The sequence below is a fragment of the Apteryx mantelli genome, chromosome 5, assembly GCF_036417845.1.
Source record: "Apteryx mantelli isolate bAptMan1 chromosome 5, bAptMan1.hap1, whole genome shotgun sequence".
Taxonomy (NCBI): Eukaryota; Metazoa; Chordata; class Aves; order Apterygiformes; family Apterygidae; genus Apteryx; species Apteryx mantelli.
The window spans coordinates 42,281,044-42,287,914 of record NC_089982.1 but is presented as its reverse complement, the minus strand read 5'-3'; positions in this window follow the sequence as shown (position 1 = coordinate 42,287,914).

Below are 6,871 nucleotides of genomic sequence, written 5' to 3'. Positions count from 1 at the left end.
TATTCAACAACGAGACTAAATTTGCTATTTTCTCATCTGATGGTTTCCTGAGCCGCCTTGTAATCTCAGGTTAGAGTCCTTTCTTCAGACACTTCAAAGAGGTGCTTTGTCTGATTTCCATAAAGAACAGTTTTTGTTTCAATTCAAGAAAGGGAATTTTTAGAATTTGTCGTAGTCCTTGTGTTCTTCAGTTTCTTAACACTGGTCTTTCGGAAAAAAAAAAAAAGACTAGTTCTTCATTATGGCTAGGAGGAGATAAAACTTTCAGTGCTAGTAGCTTGGATATTGTATCTTAAGTTTTTAAATACCTCAGATCTTGGGTTTTGACAGAAGATTATTGGCTGCATAATCAAAATATATAACCAGATCACAAAAGGGATATGAGTTAACACTCTGACTTTTGGATTAGTTAAAGCAGGAACTACATTTCAGACACTAGTTAAAGAGCAATGAAATGTTGGTAGTGATGTATGCTTTTGATCTAGTTTACCTTGGTGGCATAGCCCTTTACAGAAACATTAGTGAAGAATATAACATACTGAGATTGTTTTGGCAAAGCTGGAATGAATCTAAGATATATTATTATGGTAGGAGTATCCAAGTGCTAAAATGACCTGGCAGGGTATTTCATCATTCTTATCTACCACTGTATGATGATGGTACTCTTTGAAAAGTGGTTTTGAGTGTTTAATTATCTTTGACCTGTTATCACCCTAAATTGATTGATTACCTTCATATTAGTTCTCCAGCAATGTCAATATGGAGGTACGAGCAAATACATGATTTAAATGCCTATATGAAGATGTTTGTTTATATCAAACTTTATAATGATACAATGGTTTTGTGAAGTGAGGCCTTGAGCAACAGTATCTGTTTAAGCAGACCCTGTCTCCCTCCTATTTCTGGGTGCCCCTTAATATGCTCCTCTTGCTGCTCATCACCCCCTCAAATGTACAGACACAACTGTTTGTGAAACTCCATTATGAACTAGACTAGGGGACAGATCCAAGATGAAAATAGTCATTATTTTGACAGCAGGACAGAACTACCTACCAAAACTATCTCCAGAATAAATAAGTTCTGAGGAAAAGACTGACTGTGACTGTCCTCACTGAAAAATACCAAAAGGTGGGACTGGTTTCAAGAACTAGCCTCTGCTGCCCAGGTAGTGTCCTCTCATCCCATGATCCTGCAAGCAGTTAAATCCAGCATAGATTTGTAGTTGCACCAGATGTCATAGACTTGCCTTTGCCTCTCTCCTAACTACTCATTTCACATTGCCCAGCCCCTTTATGCTAGTGCTAGCATTAGTAAGGCTACATAGTGAAATTGGGGGTCTGAGACTGACCTGGCTGAAAACTAACCTGGGGGGAGATAGTTTAATTTTCATTGGATCATTTTCCTCCTGTGACTCACTCATGGCTGCATAAACACTAGCGCTGGCACAAGGAACAGGACAGAAAATGAGAACGAGGGGAAGGGCAAGACCATCTATTTTGCTGGCAGCATCAGTTTATGCTGCATTAAAATGATTATGAAACTATGGTGTAAGAAATACAACATGCAATGGCAGGTGTACAGAAATCTAGAGCAAATCATATGAATACAGGGAGAAACACCTTTTAGATTCAGTTATTACATGGGTAGATTAAAGATGATATTTTTTAATTTCTTCACAAATTTTATGCCTAATGTCTGTCATGTATTGATGCTTTAATGAGTGCCTGTCTACCCAAAACATTATTGCAAGCACTGAAAGAATACCAGGCTGTGCAGCCAAAATGAGATGGGTTGCTTAAAGGTATGTGTCAACAGAGAAAAAAAGTCTTCTAGGTTCCAGAGACAGTCAGTAAAATGCTCTGATAGCCATGAAAATTTAACACAAGGTTGTGGGAAATGTGTCTGAAGCACAAGAATTTATGATAAACAAGCAGATTATTAAAACGTACCTTGTTCTTTTTCTTTTCTCCCAAACTTACATCCACCCTGAGGTCACTTTATGTAGGCCACACTCAGTTTTAGAAAGTATATTACTCTCTCCAAATATGACTCCCAAAAAACTCCAACAAGTTGATTTCAGCTATGCAGACATTTGAAATTTCTGAGCTATTTATACATGTACAGATGAAGCTTGGATACAGTTGGTTTGGCAAGTAACCGAATTATGCCTATATTGGTATAATTAAAAATATTGGACCAGAATCATAACTAGGAAAAGAATGTAATAGACTCTAATAAAAGAGCTGATAAATAAATTGTACAAACTCTTAGAATAACTGGAGGTGAACCAGTCAACCCATCAGTGAAGGGATTTGAATAGATGAAATTGGCTGTGGGCAGCTCAGTCATCAGAAAATTCCTGGCTATATTTGGAAGGACAAAGCAAAAGAGGAATGTCTTGGGTCTATAAGAGGAAGTTGTATATTTTTCCAAATTTAAAAATACGTTTGAGGGGAAAAGTCTTTTAAACTTAGAGGTCATATTGTTTTTTTCATCTAGTTTTAACCTGCCCAACCCTTTATACACAGAAACAACAAAGGAATTTGTATAATTTAACTCTGTACAATTATTTGAAGCTTTGGAATGAATAAAAATGTTCTGTACTGTACTGTACCTATTTTAATCTTGTTTCAGAACAAGGAATTTCAGCTGTGCAAGCTACAATATTGATTCGTCTGAATAGATGAATTATAAATTGCAATTGTGATAGAGGAAATTCTGTTGACCTGACTTCCCCTTCTTCCCACTGCTCCTGACCATGAACACCTTAACCTCCCTCACAATACTTCAGTGATAAAAAAGGCTCTGCTATGTGAACAGTACTTGCAAAACTGTGGCAAATCTAAGGCCATCTCAGAGCACAGTATTTTAGTGGATATATAATACAGTTGTATATGGATGGCTGAATCTAAAAAAATAAACTCTATATAAAACTGGTTTGAACTGGAAAATCAGGAGCGTTTTCCCTTGAAAATAGACTATAACAATATGAATGTGCAATGGTATGCAGGCACCACAGTCATCACCACCAAATGAATATCCCACTCTCTCTATAAGCATCCAAGCAAGAGTGATCACCCTTGGACCAAGTCTTTCCTATAAATTGGCATATGGGCATGTTAGTATGCAAGAATTGTCTAATACAAGGGAAGTGTGGCTGATTGTAAATTTTTTCTGATTTTGATTAGTAAGAGAAGTAATAAGAAAGTCAGTCTTTTTCTACTCTGCAGTGTGTGGAGTCCACATGAAGCTTAAGGCTACTTCTTGTAACAAAAGAAAATTGTTCTTCTGAGTACTGTTTTTCTGAGCCTGCAAACAGAACCAACCTTTCAAGAAAGTTTTTAAGTGATTTTTTCCCTTCCCTGGAGTATTTATTCTCAGATGTCAGAGTTACAATTCAGATGTCAGCATTCTAACATTTCTGGTTATTGTAGAAGAAATATTCAGCTCATGCACTTAGTTATCTGTGTAGGACAGAATGAAAGCAATTTGGGGGACTATAACAAGAATTTTCTTTCCTTTTTTAAAAAAGTGAAATATTGTAAGGGTTGATGTGAAATGCCAACCTTTTGCTCTGAGCCACTTGGGATAAGTTTACAGTGGAGACATAAAGTGTGGCCAGTGGAGACATAAAGTGTGGCAAGGACACCTACAGATGTGATTTTTTGATAGAACTGTGCTGGCAAAAAGCCCTGCTGTAACTGCAGTTTTATGTATTTAAAATGCTTTTTCCAGTACCATTACTTCAGTACTAATCAAACTTGTACATACACTTTCTTTTTTCTCTCTCTTTATTCATAGCAGAAGGACTGGTGCAGACCTGAGCTGGAAGAGTTGACAAGCTGTATAAACATGTTGTGTCCCCACAACATGTGAAGGAGCAGTGAATGCTGCTCTGGTCAGTGCTAATGAAATTGCTAAAGTCTTTTCAGCTCTCCAGTTAAACCCTTGCTTGTACCAAAGCATTTTTGGTGGTGTGATTCCCTTCCTCAGTGCAAGTTTTATGCTTGAATCCACTCTGTAATGGAATATCCACCATCTCTCTGCCCAAAATAGAGAAGAGTCTTCAGGAGGAGAAACAACTTGCTGAAGGGTTTCTCTGACCCCATGATAGAATACTAGATAAGAAGACAACAAACATTTTCTGTCCATTTGTACTGTACCTCTGAATTTGTAACCATATTTCCCAGAAGTTTTATCCTGTCATGCTTCCTGTACACTCCTAAAACAACTAGGGCTTTTTCCTGTTTCCATTTAGAGCTGTGAGGAGTAATTTGCTTACTATGAACCTGTTTAAAACTTCAGTCAGTATTGTTAGAACTTTGTGAGAGGTAAATTGAGTGGTAATAAGCAAGAGAAGCTTATAAGCAAATGAAACTATCAGGATCCTGTAATAGCTCACTTTCAGAGTTACTAAAACTATTTTATTATTTTTGTAAAATCTAAACCTCATGGCTAATACATATACCAGAAAACTTACAGTCTAAGCAGTTGTCTGTTTTTGCAGATATTTAAAATGGTATTTCCAGGGTGTTCTTTTTCTTGCTTGTTCTTTTATTTTTAAAAACATATCTTAACTGACACAAAGATCTCAAGGAAGATCTAACCAGGTGGCTGATTATACTGATGAAACACTGAAATTGGCTATACACAAAATGCCAAATTACCAAAATAAAATAACCTAAAAAATGAGAAAAATGTGTTTAGCTAGAAGTACATTTTTCAAAATTACTGTTTGTTCTATTAGTTAAAGTACACTGTTCTTATACTGCCCATAATCTCTGATATCATTCTGTATAGTCCACTAAATTACAAAAGCATAAAATGTATGAATGATAAATGTCACAATAGTAGTTATTTTTATATTTCAAATATATAATTAGGAAATGTCTTCCTTTTTTATTCATGCCTTTTCTGCTCTCCTCTTAAGACATAAAAAGCAGCATACTGAAATCTCCAAGCAATTTTCAACCTTCAAGTTCAGGAGAGATATCAGGATTAAACTATGGTTTTTAACAGATTCCTAAATTGCATCCAAGGAAATTTAATAAAACATTGTAATAATAGTTTGAATGGTGTCATTTTAGCTATAAAAGTATGATGGAAACAATTATGCACACCTTTCTTAGCAGCAGAAATAGATAAAATAAATGTATAAAACAACACCTCCAGAGAGCTTCATCAAAAGAAATCGTAGGCAGAAAACAGGCCTACAATCATTTCTAGCCCTTTTGTAACAGATGACACGGGATTCCAGGCCTAGTAGTAACATTTATTAAGCATTTAGACCCTAAAAACAAGTGTTAGAGCTACCTTGATTCAAGTGATCATTTATCAGATGATCCTTTTGCTAGAACATCTTAGTGCTTGTATTGCTGCTTTGCAGATTACTTAAAAATGTCCTGGTTGAATGGATGATGTTTATTGTGCATGGTGCCTTTCACTGTCCTCATTCTAAGAGAAGTGTTATCTTATATGCTAAATGCTAACCTGCAGTGTTCAGACAAAGTATCTTCTTGTTCAAAAGATACTGCCAATTCTGCACAAATCTGGAGGAAACTGTCAAAACACAGTCAAGTTGCCAGACTACAACTACAAAATTCTTATTAAAACACTTTAAAAAGCAGGAAAGACGTGATTCATGAGACAGGTGAACTAGTTTGCTTACAGAAGTGCTTACAGAAGTGCAAGGCAGAAACTTGCATATGCTTTTGCATTATTAAGCACTTTATATTTAGCACATCAGATTAATTTTCATTTCCTCATCATTCAGCTAGTTCAGCCCTATACTATCACACAGATTATTTTACTTTTTTATTAGGAAAGAATTTGATCTCCTCCCGGCCACACTGATCAACTTCCTCACACAGATGAACTCACAAATGCTGTATTACAGACAATTTCAGGCAAATCTTAAGCCCCAGTCCTCCAAAACTAAATAAATGAGCAAAAATTTCAACCTAATGAAAAACTCTGCTTGCTTAATTTTGAAATGAAACCATTGCAGGATCTGTTTTTGCAGGATTGGGTTTTAGCAGGACTCTGCCTCTATTTAATTGTATATATGTCTCCTCATTTCTGTCACTTCATTAGGGAAGAAAACATATTTGCAAGTGAGATTCAATACAAACTATTTTTATGAGTCTTCAACATTTAATTCCTGTGCAGCTGTTTTGGCATCTAATTACGGTTGACATTTACTTGTGTGAATTTCCACAGATCCTTTTTGTTAAAGAGCTTGCAGTATAGGGCTGTAATATTCAGACCATGTGCCTTTACAGATCCTAACTTCAGGATCCCAGTGTAGTCAATGGAGACAAGTAGATTCCTAATCTAGGTATTTTGATTAACTGTGAAAGTTTACTGGGAGTTATACTGCTGAATTACTCTACATGCATATATGTATAGGCTTAATTTTCCTACTAAGTTCTACTGGTTGTATCTTCTGTGTCATGTTGCAAACAAAGTAATATTCCCAGCAGAGTGACTGCAGGGGAGGACATCTATTGCCTGTTGGATGTTCACTCCTGCCTGTTTTGGGGTATTTGTGAAGCACTCCTGTGACTTTCTTTTCAATGTAATTTTGACATTCTGGAGTAGAATGAAATGTTGAGTACCCTTTGAGCTATAAGCATGCAGTTCTCTCAGAGCTGGAGGGGAAGTTTATTACATAGAAAATGTGCACTGGGAAATGTACCTTCCTCTTCTATGGTCTTATCATATATTCAAATCCCAGTCCTCTTTGGCACTCTCAGAATTATCACATGGAATACTTTATTATCTCATGGGGTTCCTCCTCCTTGGAACTCTCTTGCACTGTGCTGCTCACCCAGGGCAATCCCTGTAGCCTGGGACTGAAGACAGCCTTCAG